The 18,787-nt window shown below is 36.4% G+C and overlaps 1 pseudogene; it reads left to right on the forward strand.

Moving 5' to 3' along the window:
• Positions 1–13,292: 13,292 nt before the first annotated feature.
• Positions 13,293–13,411, forward strand: LOC120609436 (uncharacterized; annotated as a pseudogene).
• The last annotated feature ends 5,376 nt before the right edge of the window (positions 13,412–18,787 follow it).

An 18,787-nucleotide genomic window follows, 5' to 3' on the forward strand; every position in this document is an offset into this window, starting at 1 on the left:
TTTCCTTTAACCAGTTAATGGCGCAGGAAAGTAAGATGGAAAGGTAGAAACTCATAAATGAAGAGATTTAAGAAACACAACAGAGGGCAGCCAAATGCAGTGGGTGATAGCTGATAGATCCTGATTCCAACTGACCAACTGGACAATAGGATTTTTTTTTTTTAATTGAAATATGGCCTGAGTATTTGATGACAAAAGGCAATCATTCTTAATTTTTAGAATTTAGGTGTTGTTCATTTTCAGATTCACTGATAATTTAGTCACTATGTAAAATTTTCTTATTTTACTTAAGAAATGCATACTGAAAAATTTAATGGTGAAAAATAATGATATTTGGATTGTCTCTAAAATGCTTCACAAAACCGATTTTAAAAATAACAGAAAGAGTGAGAAAAAGAATAGATCAACCTAAGGGGATAAAATATCGATAATTGTGTTGTATGGGTGAAGGGCTAGTTGAGTGATTATGATACTATTCTTGTTATTCTTATACGAGCTTGACAATTTTTAGAATGAAATACCGAACTTATTTTTTAACCTCTTAACGCTTAGTTTAACTAGTTCCCTTCTGGGAAGCAATGCTATGGCAATCATTAGAAGTGCAGACAATTTTGCAAAATGATTTTGATCAAAGCATTATCTACATTTGGCAAAATATATTTCCTAACAGTAGGGTGATAATTCACATCTAAACATTAATGAATCTTGCTTGAATTATTATGCTTACAAAAATTTAGAGTGACCTTGGAAAAATTCTCACAACATTTAATTAAAATGCTAGATAACTGAAATTACATATATACACATACACATAAATATATAACATAAAGTATACTAAAATAAACATAGAAAAATAAAAAAATAAGTGTACAAAAGTGCTGACAATTATTTTCCTTATGGGTGATATTTTTGTTCTGCTTCTTTACATTCTTTACTGTATTCATCAAAATTTCTATAATAAATGCACATGAATTTATCAGAAACAAATACTATCTAGTAAAAGAAGCAAACAGTATCTAGAAAATGATTTACAATTGTTTTGGGGAATTTGTCTTATCTTCATTTTGCAAGATCTTCGTTTTTAAAAGTGCTTACTATAAAAGAGTAAGCTAAAGAAAAAATTTAACTATCTCTCTAAAAATTTCATAAAGCTCTTCAGATCCTTGGAGATATCCCAGAATGTTTAAGAATCATCATTAGTAAAGGTTTTCTATTTATTAAAAAACAAAATTTATAGAGCCAGGCAGATCATCATTACATTGAGAAAGTTGCAATGAAGCCAATCTCAGTGTGACCAATAGAAAATATTCTAGGCTATTTTGAAATTAGAATTCTAAGATTAAAGAACAAAATTAAAGAACAAATAAAACAGAAACAGAATCACAGATACAGAGAACAAACTGATAGTTGCCAGATGGGAGGGGCCTAGGGGGTTGGGTGAAAAAGGTGAAGGGATTAAGAAGTACAAATTGATAGTTACACAATAGTCACTGGGATATACAGTACAGGGAATATAGTTAATTATATTGTAATAACCATGTATAGTGCCAGGCGGGTACTAGATTGATCAAGGCAATCACTTTGCAAATTATATAAATGTCTAACTACTATGCTGTATACCTGAAACTAATATAATACTGAATGTCAACTACAATTGAAAAATTAAAATTAAAAAATAGAAACAAAAACAAATGAACAAAAAACAGTCTCTTATTTTTATCTCTAACTCTACCTGCTTTTAACGACAAAACTGATAGTATAGACAAGAAGGTGTGATATGATATCCTAGTAAGTTCTCTTGGAAAGAGATCCTGCAAACTTCTGCTTATAATCATTTTATTTTCTGCATCTTTTTACTCTGAAATATATCACTCATTTTGTCATTTAGTAATGTATTGTTTCCACTTATTTTTAGAGAAGCAACATTATGTAGGGAACAGAGCATGGGCCTTTGAATCCAACCTGGATTTGAGTTCAAGGCCTGAAATTTTCTTCTTTTATAAACCTCAGTTTTCTTATTTAAAAAGGGATGATGGTATGACTTAGCTCAAATTCCCTTGATAATTAAATAACATAAGTCAGGCAAAACATCTATGATAGTATCTGGTAGATACTATCATAGATGTTTTGGGCAATATTCATAATATTTCAATTCTCCCTTCTACATATTTTTGTACTTTCTGGTGCTCTGAAGAAATTATTTTTGAATCACCATCCCAATGACCTCATAATCAGGCAAGTTCTCTTTGAGAATGATTAAGGTAAATGTTTATCCAGCTGAGCAATTGGAACATAGAGTTTGGAAGAGTTCAAATTCTCTTCTTAGTCTTTGCCAAATGTCTTGGGTGTTTCAAATTATTATTATTATTTTAAATGAAGTCATTTTGAAAAGTGGCTAGTACCTCTGCTCTCCCATCTGGAACCCAGAGCCATTCAAAAGTTAAAATTTAATAGTATTTCAATGAAAGTTATCTTTTCCATTCTTGTTGGTTTAGTCTTCCAGATAACCCCAGTCTTTCTGGACAGTGAGAATACAAGATATCCCAGAAATAAGCCAGTTATGCTTCTCCTCTTTACCCATTTAAGCTGTTTCATGTAAAAAGGCCAATCTGGGACCTGACATAACTTGGGTTAGTTTTCTAATTCAGTATTCTTACTTGAATCCTTTGATTGATTGATTTATTGTTTGTTTTTACAAGGAACTGTATTCACTATAATTAAGTTATTATTTCGTTTTCCTTCTTAATTCTAATTCCAGCTTGGGGTGAACATTCAGTATGAGGGAACCCCTGCATGCAGAGACAAACATAGCAAGCTTCAGGTGTGAGCTGAGAATTGGGAATATTGGGGAACATATTCTAGACATACTTTCATGGATTCTTCAGTCTTCCCACTGTGCAGCTACATTTATATTTTATGCATATAGATATATATTATTTAATAATTCATAGAGCTGGATACACTTGCTACAAGGCAATGTGATGTTCTCATTTGATCTACTTTGGTAGAATCACTTTCTGCCAGGGAATTTACTGCAGTGATGTGCACAGTAAATATTTAATAGCATTAGAGACATCAGAGTCTATTTTTCTTTGAAGAGTGCTTAATTATGTCAATTTCCCCTGATGAGATACTAAAGTCAGTATTATTTGAATCTGAAGTAACTGGGTAGAGGTGAAGAAGTCCTTACATGAGGAGCCTTTCCTCCCACAAAAATTCAATGTATATGTTTTCCAAGGCAATAGGCAGAACCTCAACCTCATTAACTTGGGCCACACTAATTAAATATTTGTGATACTTCAGCTTAAGCATTTGAGCTAAAGTTTACCAAGTACTATCAATGAAGAAAGGGTTGGCAAAGATACACAGGAGTATAAACAACACAGGGGGAAAACATTAAATCTGTTTTCATTGTGTCCTCTCTATTCATGTACTTCGATAGCTATTATTTGCCTATCTATTAGATTCAGTTATGTGTTGATATTTGATAGTTTTGACCTAAAAATGGCAATATCATATAGGTCAACTTATAAGCTTTAATCCTTTCAGTACAAAAGCTCTGGTGATAGACGAAATATCATTTTTGTCGATTCTAACCAGTTGGTGACAAACCATATTACATTCTTGATACATTTCTTTCTTGCATTATCACTAAAACATCCTAAGCCAAGACCTTCACAGATGGAAAAGTCGATAGGATAAGCAGCAAGTTCTATTTGGCTTTCCAAATAATTGCATGCACTTGGTCTCAATAGTGACAGTTATCACTTGTAACTCTTAGCAAAGTCAGAACATATGGCTTCACCATGAAGAATAAACTATACTCTCTGTGCATGATCTCAGATTTGCCTCACATATTTCATTGCACTGTTATTTTTACATCCTCTAAAGAGCAGACTTTTAAAGATTTGTATTTTTTTTCTGGACACAATAAATATTAGACTTTTAAAAGAACTTCCCTTTGCAGAAGTTTATTTATAGAAATGTGGTAATGATTAATCTAGAATGCAAAATACATAAATGTCACGTAAAAGGCACTTTTTATACAATTAAGTACTAAATTTTTTTTATTTCTAATAATAATTTGACAGGATTTTGACAGGGAGTTATAGAGTTTCATTTGCAGGTAATATGATGTATACTTACAGGTCCTTGAAATCCCAGAAGTAATGGACTAGATATTATCAAATTTACCAGTCCATACCTGAGTAGTTAATTTCTTTACCAGGTGGTGAATTCATTTAGGACAGAGAAGATCATATACATCTTTCGAAGAATATTTGTAAAGCAACTATTATGTGCCCGGCTCTGCATAGCACAAAGGGAAAGTCTCTTTGAAAAGGAAACTGAGAAAAAGCAGAGCCTGATGGCATCATTTGAATATCAGAATCCAGCCCTCACTGAAAGTCATTTCTAAAGTGTATAGTTTATAGACATAGTTTAAGATAGTTCGTTGGGTTTTCAATGGCAATGAAGGATATATTTTAAAAAATATAAAATGTTTTCTAAGCTTAAGTTTCTTGAGTTTAGGTATTCTTTAGACAACTTTATGGTGTCTTACACCAATTCATAGTTCTGAGGAGATAAAGCCTACTAATCATATTACACGTGCATCCATGCATTTGACTTACCCTAATCCAATTATTTTCACATAGAAGCATATACCACAGACACATTCTCGCACACACATTTTATATATACATGCATACATCTATATAATGCATGCATGTATACAATGTAAATTGCTCAAATTATTTTGCCTGCTCCAGAATGAATACGAGATGGCAGTTGTAAACTTGCTATTTCCTTAGATGATTTTAGTATGTATAGTCATCTCGTACTATGTTTTATATTGATGATTATAAATTTAAATAAATATTTTTCATGTAATACTCTTCCTTGGGGGGGGAATTATGATTTTAAAATTATCCCTTGAGTCACTGAAACATTGTTTATCATGGTGAAAGAATTGGAGACATATGAATGGCCACTTTTTTTTATAAATTATAATCCCTATAGTGTGGAATTCTATACAGCCTGTACAAATAAGAACTATATTGAAATAAGTTGGTGAATGGTGAGTGAAGCCGACATGTTAGTATAAGTTTGCAAAATGCCATTTAAAAAATATAGGATATATATATTTTCATACTCACAGTATTTATATATAAATTCACCACTACATGTACACACACACACACACACACACACACACACACAAATAAAGGTCCAAAGAAGGTAGTATACAAGAATATTAACTGTAATTATCCCTGGGAACACAAGAGTTTGAAAAAAATTTTTAAAGCTATTGGAATCTACTATAGTATTCCTTTAATATAACCTTTAGTTACAAGAAGAGCCAATAGACCCAACTCTGTAATTCAAAATCCAGTAACCATCAATTGATAATGATCAGAATGAAACGGCTTCTCATTTCATATTTTATCATTTTTCTCCTACTTATAACATCAACAGTAATCAAAATCTTTGCCAGAGCAGGCTGTCTCCAAAATGTGGGCAGTTACAAAAAGGAAAAGAACACTTGATTAAGCTCAAGACTCATCTCTTTTCTCTCATTGTACAGATACACTGCTTATATTTGTCTCGACCCTAAGTCTTTATCATGGCCGCAGTTCAATTCGGGTCCTTGACAATGTTGTCCTATCCTTGGCCCTTTGCTATGATCTTTGTGATTTTTGTAAGCTCTGTTTACAATTATATTTGGCTCTGTTTTGATTTCTGCTGCTATCCTACAGGTTAAGCCAGCCTTTTCATTTTATCAAATGTGTGTACTCCATGTTTCCTACCTTCGGGACTGCAAATGCAGGTCCATGCAACAAACAATTTGTTTCAGAAGAATTTCCTAGAACAAAGAGATTATCATGGGAATAACTATCTATTTCCCCCATGCATAATATTTTAAGTACTTCCAAGAAATCTAAAATTGGCTTCCTCATTTAAAAGATAAACAACTCTACTACCATCTATGTTTAAACTCACTCATAAATCTAGTTACCATCTGGGCCTTCTTCAGTAAAAGATCCAATTATTCAACTGCTACCTGAACATCTCTACTGAGAAAGATGTCCCACACACATCTCTGATTCAAATGCTAAACTAAATTCATGTTTTCTCTTATTTTGAATCAGCCCAAGCCTTTCTTTTATTAACTATCTCAATGAGTATGTACCATTTATTCTATCACCAAATGTAGAATCTGGGAGGATGTCTCTCTAAACATCCTTTCCCCTCACATCTCACATTATGTTAAGTCCTATTTATTCATCCCCACTGATATATTTTAAATCAGTCTTCTACTCTTCATTTCTACTTTACCTACTTTAGTTCAGATATGGGTCATCTTCGACGTATGTCTTCGTCAGTTTGCACTCCCCTCCCTACCGTCACCAAGTAATCTTCCTAAAAATAAACCAGGCTATATTCTTGCCATCTTAAAATCATCCAGAGGCTTGACAATTCCAAGATAAGTAGTCTGCAAATTTCATATTGTGTATACCATAAGTTAAAAATAAAAAGAGCAAGCACTTTCAGAATATGTCTATAATTTATTCATAAACTATATACCTCTGTATTTTATATAATACTCACATTAGAAATCACACATGAAAAGATAAATAAATAAGATAAAAATAAATGTAATTAGAAGTTCCCTACATTCCTCAATGGAATATCTTGAGCATTTATAGGCATATGGCTCACTCCATTTTGGAGTCCATTTTTTTAGTAGATATAATACAAACTCTTTTTCATGAGTCACTCCTTTTTTTGGGTCATACTGTATCCTGTTCTTTCTACTCTATACCTTGTCACGGTGACAATCAGATAATCTATGATAGGATATGTGCAGGATAAAGATTAAGTTTAAGGTTAGAGTTAGACTGAGCTTCTTGAGGGGCAGGATACAGTACCTTTTTTGTTCTTTTTGGTAATCTGAGCAACTAGTACATTTCTTGGAGTATATTTGCTAAATAAATTAATGAATTAATGTAATTAAATATATGCTAATATATAAATTTAGATTTAACTCTTTAAATGTAAAATGTATTTGATTGTCTCTGGTCTAAAATTTATTTTTATATTTCAAGTACAATGTACTCTAAAAATGACATTGTTTTAAAAATTGGGGATGGGAAAATTCTGCTCAAAATTACAAACAATTCCTTAGTGTTTTAGAGACACTGTCAAAATAAAAAGTTTGAATCATAAATGAAACCTATCTATTTAGTTGTAAGGCCCTGTTTAATCTAGAATCAGAAATATTTTGTATGCAAGCAATTTATCCATTTGTGTACTTAGAAAAATAATAAAGCTAAATTTCTTTGTAATTTTTCTATGGTTTGGATTCTGGTTGTCCCCAAAGTATTGTGTTTTCACTTGTTTATATTCTTAAGTTTCTGCAAAATAGATGCTGACAGGAATTATCATATTTTGAGAAAGATTATTGCTATGCTTTCAACTGTCTAAATCTCTTGAGTTAGAGAGATTGAAGGAACTGAAAGCACATTTTCATGGTTTATTTCAGTCACATTTCCTTTATCTTGATGCCTACTGTTTAACTGTCTTTGTAGAAAATAAATAAGAGCCTTCAACCCAATTTCAGCACTGCCCCCCTTGGAAGCACACAGGAGGTTATGCAGTTTTCAAATCGATACTTGCCGCACAATTTCAGAAAATGGCCTCCTGAGGCAAGTTACAAATAGAATTCAGATAGAGGTATGATCTTAGCATCATGCATTTATCATTATGTATTTTTAAAAATTGGCTTAGAAAGAAATTGGGAAGAAAGAAAATCTACTAATATAAAACTTAATTAATTGCTTCAATTTTGTGAAAGCAAGCAAAAATTGAGCCCAGATGTAAACAAGTAATACAAATTTTCCTCTTCCTCAAAGCAGAAGACACCGCCATTTTGGCCAGATATCTAGAATGAAAACTCATTATCCTCAGGGTTAAACTCAGAACCCAAGGAAACTTAGCCATTTAAAATTTCATCACCGGTTTCCACTAGAAAAGTTTCTGAGTGTTACAGGCAGGCTCTCTTGTGAATGTTAGATAATACTCAAAGATTTCCTGCATGAATGGAAATCACTAACAATAACAGGAATTAACACATGCAAGAGATTTTTCCTTCCAAAAGGCTTTGCAGACATTCTCAAATTCTGCCCACTAAAAGTAAACTTTGTTCCCCTGAAATTTATGGTAGACTTTGGCATTTGTTTGGAAATCACCTTTCTCATTGGACTGAGAGTAGATATGATAGTCAGCATATGGAAGAGACAAAAAAAGATAGGAAGTTTAGAGTTAAAAAAGAAAGAAGAAATAAATGGAATCAGATGTGTATTATTGAGAAGCTACTATATGTCAGGCATTGATCCAGCCATAGGTGTTGAAGCAATGAATGCGACCAAGATGAAGACAGAAGGCTTTATTAGGTTGCAATCTGTACATCTGTGGTTATATAATGGAAACAAAGGCTATTATGAAAATTTATACATTGGAGCTATTCCATCCATATGCAAGTATTGTCGATGTAAGAATGTCTAAACCTGTAGAGAATTTTTATAAAAATTTATTTGAGACAAATAGAGGAGGATACACCTGGAAGCAAGACCTCAAGAGACTAAGAAAAACGGTTTGGAGAATAACAGTTTGTAGTTTCTTTTATGCATCTGAGATTAAGGAGGGGATGAAGGGAAGATGACATGAAAATGGAAAAAACAAGATGGGGGATCAGATCACAGGATAGTCGTGATTCTGTACTCTCTCGAGGGTACTAGAAGTTAAGTCCTTGAAGGAGGGTTCTGAAAGTGGGTGTTTCAAAGGTGTGTTAATTTAGATGTCCAGAAACAATGGACGAGGCTTGCTCGAGGCAAAGATAAGCCTTTTAGTAAAGAAGTAATATGCCAATGGCACGGCTTTGCACCATGACCTGCCCAGTTAGGATTTTATGATCAGATAACTCTATAAGGTTACTTTTCCATAGAACTCTTTTTACTGTCCACTGTATAAAAATGCATACTGGGGAAGGTGGTATTTGAGAAAGCTTCTGAAAGATGGGTAAGGAGAATGAGAAGCACAGAAGGTATTCTTGACAGAAAGGCAGACTTGAGCCCAGGCAGAGACGAGAATTCAGAAAAGCATGTCTTGGAAGGTAGTACATGGAGCTGATTGGCTGGAGGAGTAAAGTGCTTGGGGTTTGAAGTGGAGGTGAGACCGGCAAAGGAGTGTCTGACTAAGTTACAGTTGGCTCACAGGAGGGATAGAACACAATTCAGCAGGTGGCGAGAGCCCCAGAAAGTGTTTTAGCAGAGGAGTGACATGATCCGATTTCTGCATTACTAACAGTGTTCTGCTAAAAGCAGAATGTTACAGCTGTGTTGAGAAATGTCGAGGCTTCATGTTAATGTAACCCTTCCTAAGGGTTGTAAAAAAATATTCTGACTGAGGTATTACACAAATGTATCCCATTCTGCCCCAGAGCCAAGAAAAAGGCCCATTAGGGGATTTCATTCAAGACCCTCTGTCTGTAATGAGGGGGATGGTGTGGCTGGCTCTACCTGGAAGCTTTTTCGATGACTGATGTTGCTGAGGCATCTAATTTAAACTTACTTGGATTTATCTGGCCTAAGGGAGTTGCTGAAATATTTTAACTGACAAGGTGGGATTAACTATTAAAGAGTGATAGAAAAATCAGTCAGGTGCCTTGCATGAGAGGCAAGCTGGTGAAGGGAGAAGCATCGGTGATGGCTCTCAGACTACATTCCTTAGGGCTCCTATCTCTTCCCATGGCCTGAGCAGGAAGGTCACAGACCACCCAGCCTAGAGGATCTGATAGAGTTACTGCGGTGGACAATGGGCCGGTACTCTGTGCTTTGACAAATCTGATCTCAAGTCATCTTCACAATACTTTCTTCTAAGGATGCAGGCACAGGTGATTAGAATAAATTTGCCAAGCCTCGGCAAGGCCTGCTCCACCTTGAGATCAGGATGTCCCTCAATGTGTCTGTGGGGAAATTTGTGAACTGTCCCATTCATTAGCCTTCTGTGTCTCACACACTTGGCTGACTCGAATGTCCTCTTTAAGCAAGTCCTCATTTCCGTCATTAACTCACATCTTGGGTTTTCTAGCCAAGAGCTCCATAACTATTTTAATTCTGGGATTTCGAATTAGCTTTATTTCTTCAATAAAGGAACCCAATTTCCCAGATCGTGTCCTGCCCCTAGTAGAGAGATTTTGATTCAATGAGTCAGGTGTGGGTCCAGCTTTACCTCCTCCTGATGTAGCCATTTGCAGAACCGCTCCCCTAGACTGTAAATTAGATAAATGCATCAGGTCTGTCCTTTTTACAACTGTTTCAGTGCCTGACAAATGGCTTCTTAGAAAGAAGGGGCTCAACGTATGTCTACAGACAGAACGACTGACTGAATAAATGGTAGATGAATGAGTGAATGAGTATTTGAATGAACACATTGCCTATATAGCTCTCTGTACTCCCCTCCTCAGACACATGCCTTGATCTTATGTGTTAGGGATCCTGGCCTGAAACTAATATAACTTTTACACACGTCTGTGTATGTCTAGTTAATTGAATGGATGGACATCTAGAATTTGGTTTGCTTAGGACACTTTTGTCACAGTGAGAAGAACGTGACTGTCAATTCTTGCCTGCAAAGGAGAAACGGGGAAGAGCAGATGATGATAATGCCCAGGCCTGTCGTCAGAGAGGCCTCAGAACACAGAAGGTACTGTTTGCCTGATGGACACAAACAAAAAGTGAGGAAGAGGAAAAAATCTTGTTTTCCTGCAGAAGTTCGCATGGCTTCACCAGAGGGAGACCACAGGAAATTTAGGGCTGTTTCAACATTATACATTTAAGGAAGTATCAGAAGTCAGTAGCCTTGAAATATACTTCAATGAGGTAAAAGATGACAGAAATAGAAGTGGCAGCAATGAGAGAGTAAATGGCCAAGGAAAGTTGTGAAATGGTAACAGAGAAGAATAAAATAACCTCTGAGAAGCCTTAAACCACTTCATCGGGGACTATGAGTTCATTAAATAGGGGCCATACCAGTGTGATATAATTTATATGACATGATTAGCACTCAGAACTGATGTGGCCTGAGAATATTTGGGCTGAGTATTCAGTCATTGGGGTCATCATCTCCTCCACTTCTCTAGAATTCTCCAGCTATTATCATTTCGATCTCCATTCAGTTGGCCTTGAGCTTAGTTTAGGTAGTTGATGTGCAAAAATTCCTGTGTAGCTTCCATCTACTTACCAAAATCTTTAGACATGTTTCCTAATTTCTTAAGATTTAGGGAGGAGCTGCAGTTCTATGTCAGCCTCCCCAAAACGGTCTTTGGGGATGATGAACAAAATATCCCTCAATGAATCTGCTAATGTGTTTCTATGTTAGAGACAGTTCTGTGTAAACGACGTTTTGTTAATCTCTTGGGAGGAAATTGGAATCGTGGCATTGCTAAGTTTTGATGCCTAAGTCCAAGGAAGTTATACTAATCAGTCTCGTGCTGCAGTCTTGTGCTTACTTATCTGTCTCCATTAAGGATTTAGAGTATTCACATCGATAGTGATAGCAGCAGCAACTAGTAGCACGACTAATGTTACTATTCATCATTTTTAGTAAGAGCTTGTTTGATCTCCTCTTCATCTATTTTAGGAAAGGCTGCACACACAACACCTGAAGCTGGAAAGGTAAGGTCGACAGTAGTTTATTAGTCATATATACTCACAGTCCGGGGGTGGACACTGCAGGCCACACAGGGCTAACCCCCAGGGAGTTTCACTTGGGAACAGAGTAAACAAGCGGGGTGTGGTAACCCCTGGTTCCTGCAAGAGGATGTAATTGGTTTGTTTGAATAATTCTGCAGAGTGACAAAAAACTGAAGCCTGCCACTCAGGGGTAAGCAGCACTCTGCCTGGTGCCCATGATGAAGACAGTTGTTTGGCTACAGGACCCTCTGTGAGAGAAGGGCGGGGTGCTTAGGTCATTTGAGGCCCTCCTGGTTGCAGATGCCAAGGCAGCTATAATCCTGAGCCTTTATTTCAGGCCTTCCACTATATGGTCAGCACTAACCGAATACTTGCCATGTGCTAAAAGCTGGTGCAAGTGCTTAGGATGGATTTCTCATTTTATCTCTACATTTTATCTCTCCAATAATCCTATACCTATAAGAAAGTACTATGAGTTTCCTCTTTTTTTTTTTTATTTTTTAACACATATGGAAATGGTGTTTAAGTTTATCCATAGTCTGGGGGAGGGCTGGGATTTGAAGCTCTTCTTAATCTGTGTGTATTGCCTTCTGTGAATGTTAATGACACCAAGTTGGTTTCAGTTTTTAAATACAAATTTAATGGTAGAATCCTTGAATTTTCGAGCTGTAATAGGTCTTAGAGATCTTAGTGTACCCTGGGAAAATTAATGACATAGTTCTTTTGAAGTGGAAAAATAGGACAAGATATAAAATAAAGCAATTGTGGACCAAAATTGAACTAATGCTAATTCTACACAAGCATTTTTCTAAGGACCCGGGGAACTTACTGTTATTTAAATTGCATAGTAGTGATATTGCCAGTATGAAAATGATATGAACTATCAGGAAAATGTCCAACGATGAAGATGCTCTTGTGTAATGCACTTGAAGGCTCAGATAACTCAAGCTTTGTTGACTTCACTGATCAGTAGTGATGAATGTCATCAAGTGAATATGAAGAAAGCATAGTTAACTACTTCCTGTTTCCACTTATGTAGCCACCACCATAATCAAGGCACAGAACAATCCTATCATCGCAAAAAACTCCCTCGTGCCCTTTGCTGTCAACCCTTCACCTCACCTTCAGCATCTGGCAACCACTAATCTGTCTGTTCCTGTATCTTGCTTTTTTTAGTATGTCATCTAAATATGAGTCCTGGCCTGTTTGTTTTTATTTATGACAGGTCAACATGGACATTATTTACCTGGGACTGTTTCAGTTTATGAATACTTATCAATAGCACTCCTTTCATTCTCAAAAGTGGCTCAGTCTCAATAATAAACTAGAGGATTATGCTCCTTACAGTAACAGACACACACACACACACACACACACACACACACACCTCTTTCCAGGGAGAACTGGTTTGAGGCCACACGTGAGAAAAAAATGTCCATGTACAGCTCAAGAGTCTCCCTAACTACTCTATCTACACAATAAAAAGAAGGATAAATAAACACAAAGACAACAAATTTGGATCTTTAAATTCTGAATACAGTTTACTGCCATGCCACCCTGAACAACCCCGATCCCATCTGATCTTGGAAGCTAAGCAGGGTCGGGCCTGGTTAGTACTTGGATGGGAGACCACCTAGGAAGACTAGGTGCTTTAGGCATAAAAAATTTTTAAAAATAAGAGATTGTAAGCTGACAAGGTCCTTGCAATCTGTGAGATCAACCAATGGTTGCTTCGCCTAAAAAATTTTTTTAAATAAATAAAAAATAATAAGTAAATAAATAAATAAATACTGAATACAGTTATTTTTCCCAAATTGATATTCATTTGCATGACCCACTAACACTGGAATATTCAAGGTTTTAGCATATAACACAAATAAGATGGACTGTGATTTATGTACAAATCTGAGGCCCTTGGCTACAATGTCATCCATTATTTTTCTTAATGTAAGCAACACATAAATGCATCATGATTCATAGGTTAAAAATTATTGTTTGATACGTTAATGTTCTTAGCGTATTAATACATAAAAGAACTTGTCACTGGAATTGTCCATATACAGACAGATGAACTACTTGGCTAGACTGTGAAACAGATAATACAAGAATCAAAATGAGCATAAAGGCCACTGGGCTTTCTGGTATCTAAGACCCACTCTCATCTAAGACAGTGGTGTACCATTTCTGGAAAGAATGCAAACTTTTGATTAAATTAAAGTTTCACTTGAATTCTAAATCTGCTACTTCCTTCTTCAGCTTATGTTTCCTGATCTGTCACATAAGGATAATAATTAACATAGTTGTTAGAATTAAGTGGGATAATGCATATAATTTGTTAGCATAGTGTCTGGCACATACTAAGAATTAAAAAAAAAAAAAAAGCAGCTGTTATTAAATGAAACCAGAGTGTTCATTAGTTGCTTTTTAGAACTTACTTGTGCTTAAGGTAATATAAGCAGAAATGGTCTGCCGAATATGGCTTGGTGAAATACAGCAATTAAATTTTAATTTTTATCTAACAGAAGCTAGCTATTTTGAGTTCCCCCTTCCTTTTAGGAGCATACAAGGTGGAACATAAAATCACACTAGTTATGCATTGTGTCAGAGCCTATCAGAACTTACCAAAAGAAGCATCCCTAATAATTTGGGGACCCAGAGCAAAAGTATAGGTAGAGGCCCACATATGGAACATCTCAATGTTAGAAATCAAGCTGGCAGCCTGCTAAATAAAATATATTGTAGCTTCCTACATTATCAAATACATCTATAATGAAACAGGAAAATAAGTTTGAATTTAGAATTCTTGGACTCCACAGAGTTGTGTGCTAACAAGTGGCAGCCTGGGATGGCCCAGGGCACCATGTCTCCACCACGGTCTCCCCCTTTTCAGCCCAGCTGAGCTCCATCTTGTACCATGAGGGGCATCCTGTACACACAGTCTGCCCATGCAAATTTCATTCAAATTCCCCACAAATAGCCAGCCCGTGGCTACCCCTGAGACCTAAGGATATGTACGTAGGAGGCACCGTTAACCTTTGGGAAATTAAACCCAGGAAGAGCACCAAGATAATGCCCATGAAGATAATTACAAAGCCTTTTATTTTCCCAGAAAATTCCAGCACTCCCAGCCACCCTTGGACCTGGCCCGATGGTCTCAATTCCTGTAGAAAGTGGTACAGCTGGAAGAAAACCTGAGAGTATCTGTGTCTTAAAGGCTGAAAGGCCAGGTTGAGGGCAGGGGCCTCTCTTGCCCAGGCTCTATGAGCAGTACTAGTCCTTTATCTTCCTGAGTGCATATGCAGCACCCTGTCATAGACCCCTAGTACTCAGGTGCAGCTACATGAGGAATGTAGGAAGAGATGCAACATACCATTTCCAGGCCTGGACTTTACAACTTTCCATGAAATTTTCCTATTTTCTCTATTCATTCATCAGCTGGCTAGATGCAGAGGATCTAAGAGAACATTCTGGGGTATAAGGAACAGGATAGTCATTAGTTAGAAAGAGCCTGAGTTCCCAATTATAGACATGAAGCAGAATTCTCCATCATAGATTAAGGGTGTGTGTGTGTGTGTGTGTGTGTGTGTGTGTGTGTGCAGTTCATATACTCTGCACAGGACATCCACTATCCTTGAAATTTATTCTGGATGTATTTCTTGCTTAAGTGCTCCTATCTTTTTTGAATTCTGTATCTCTTCAACAAATAAACAAAAGAACTTCCAGCATAAGTGAATGAATGAATTAATGAATGAATGAATGAACAAATAAAGAAACAGAGGAACTCAGAATGAATTAATTAACAATGGACTAAGTATCCAGATGCTTCCTTTGATAGGCTAATGACAGATTCAAACATATATTACTCAAAATGTAAAAACTAAACTATTTAATTTTATGCCTAAAATATTTTTTCCTATTGTTTTCCCTATTTTCAGATTAATAGTTGACAATCATGACTCCATTGGAAATATGGACACCAAGTGTTATGTCTCTATCTCCCTTCTTGCCCAATCTCTATGTTTCAGGTGACCGTCTTGATCATTTTTCTCCACCTCTTCCCTTCTAATCCACATGATTTAAAAGGGAGCCACCAAGATTCTCTGGCTTGACCCTGACTCCTGGATGTAGTTTATAGACAACAGACTGACAATAGATGCTGGAGACTGGATCAATCAAAAGGCTTTCCTTGAAATTTAAAACTGTGGGAATCTGAGAGGCTCAGCCTGGCCGAGTGATGAGGTCAAACTTAGCCAAGTTTGATGGTGTCATCTCCTACCAGGAGCCCTGGGAAACCTGGTGAGAGAGAGAGAAAAGTAAAACAACAGATGTGCAAAGAGAAGAGATGAAAGACAAGAAGAGGACTTCTTCGGTTCACTATTGTGTTATAGTCCTTGGCTTTAGTCTATTTCTGATGTCCATTTTCATCCCTACCCTTTAGGTCTGTGAAAAAAAACAACAACATATTTTTATAGAAAAGATCTCTTTAAAGTATACAGTTTATGTTGCCAGCAATCACAATAGAACTAAAGACAGAGGCAAAAGTATGAAGGGGCAATACCCTAAATTTCTTATTCTAGACTTTCTCTATACCCCTCTTGACCACAAACCTTCATGTCACCTTGAAATTTATTCAAAGAACTCAGACTTTTGTCAAAGACAAGAAAGGCAGAGCATTCCATCTTTGAAGTTATACCACTTTTACCGTTCGAAAAAAATATCATCTCCTAAAGATTTTTTTTTTCAACAGAGCAACGCAATAAAAGAGTAAGTGTCTTTGTAGTAAAAAGTCATATGGAAAGATAATTAAATCTCAGGGGCATTTTTTTGGTCTAATGCAGTTTTTCTCAGAAAGAAAAATAAGCTTGCCCCCAAAAGTCACTTTCCGCCCCGCCATTGTCACTAACATGAAGTTGAGAAATGAAAATTCTGTGCTTGATTTGTTCTTTCTTTTCAAGATAAAGAGGCTTAATATTCATTGGGGAGGGACAGTAGAAGAAAACACCTCTGCTGTTATTTTCAAGGAGTTGAAATGCTTGTTCTCACCACCAAAAGTGTTCATCTTTACAAAGATGGTTGCTAGGAAGCCAGCCAATTTGAGTGAATATTTTTGAATGTTTATAAAACTAAAGAGCGGTATCATTGACAAAGCATTTATTGGCAGAACCAAGCCAATTAGTTGGTGCTGCTAAAGTGACTACACACAGTCGATTTCACAGAGAGGCAAATGTATAATGATGTATGATGCTGGAGTTATATAAACTACAGATATTAAAGTCTCAGAGGCGAAGACGGATGCATTCCTATTTCAGGGCATTTTGAGTATTCAAGTTTGGGGTTATAAAAACACATATGAGAGCATTTTTAGGCAGTTTTGATATATTCCCTACTTTTTCTTGGATAAAATAAATGATAGGATCAGCTCTTCTTGAGGCTGGAGATTGGTTTCTCTAATAAGGAAAGGACTAGCAATACGTCCCCGTTTTATTCATCCCAACTGTGCAATTCAACCACAATTCTCATTTTAATTTTCTTCCTCTCATATATTCCTATCTATCATTTTAAAGACAATAATGATCACCATCTACATTTGTAGGGATGATACTAATTTAAAGAATGCAGAGCAAAACCGTTTATTCAGATGGTCTGACTAAATAAGCAAAACAAAACAAAAACTTTCTATAATATGCAAATATATGGTTCACTGATTCCCTCTGATAGTCACTTTTGATTGACTCTCTTCTTAACGACATATTATTCACACCACATTTTTCTCAAAATCAGAAAACAACAACAACAATGTGCTCTCATGAAATGTCTGATTTAGTGAGCGTCACCAATGGGGTTCTCTGGGAACCAGAAGCTGAGCAAAGTTTAGAGTATAGGAGATTATTTAAGGAATGGCACTGGAATTATCTGCAGAAAAGAAGGGAAGAAAGCAGGACTGGACAGTGAGAAAACGAGCTGCCATGCAATCTCAACGAAGGCTTCAGGTAACACTACGAGAGCTCTAAAGCATGGATGACCTTTCAGAATGAGTGGAGCAATGGTATTGTGCTTTTAGTCTCCTGTGGAAAGCAGTCATGGATACTGGCTGCCCAGGAAGGGGCATGTCTGCTTTGGGGAAAATGGCTCCCGTCAGTAGAGGCAATCTCTGAGATGAGTCAATAGCCACAGTTCTCTGTCCACTGCCCTCTCAGCAGTTGGGAGAGTAAGTTTATCATTCCTAAAGGAAGGTCTGGGCAGCACACAGCACAGCATCCTTCACACTAACAGGGAATACTCATTTTTCAATAAAAAGCAATGGATGGCAGGAAGGCATGTAGGTAGATAGCCGCCTATTATTTACTCATAATGTATTCTATGTCTAACATTGCAAGAGATACAGTGGAAAGAAAACCCAACCAGTACAGGACATTTTGTTTAAGACATAAATTTACTCCTAGGACATTATCAAAGCACAAGGCAGAATGCTACAAAGTGATAGCAGAGGGAAAGAAACTTGGTGCCACAGGCATATAAAAGACGTGACGATGAATATAAATGGAATCAACAAGAATGAGACAGATGACAGAGTCATCTGTAGGGGAGATAGTAAGGGTGTTTGTCTTACAGCAGAGAGAGGCAAATCGAGTTGGTAAAGGGGTATCGGATGACAGAATGACTTGTTGCAGGTTGAAGAAACGACATCATTCAAAATAAAATGTAGAGCTATGTAACTTGATAAAGATGTCATAACACTAAAAAGTGGGGCTTTTAAAAAATTAACCCGGTGGAGGGATGGAGCGTAAATTGTAGAAGATGAGACTGTAAATCACCATTTTCTTGAATAAGTTGCCAAGACGGGAAAGATGAGATTTCTGAAATCACCCGTCACATAAAAGGAAACTAAGACTAAAAAAAAAGTGACGTCATAGAACTTTCCCAATGTCACGGAACAAAGGAGTAGTGGAGCTGGGGGTCAAACCCACATCTGTCTCCAAAGTGCCTCTTTTGCCACCATGCCACACTGTCAAGATGTTAGAAAATCTACATGC

The sequence above is a fragment of the Pteropus medius genome, unplaced genomic scaffold (genome assembly GCF_902729225.1).
Source record: "Pteropus medius unplaced genomic scaffold, Ma_sr-lr_union100, whole genome shotgun sequence".
Taxonomy (NCBI): domain Eukaryota; kingdom Metazoa; phylum Chordata; class Mammalia; order Chiroptera; family Pteropodidae; genus Pteropus; species Pteropus medius.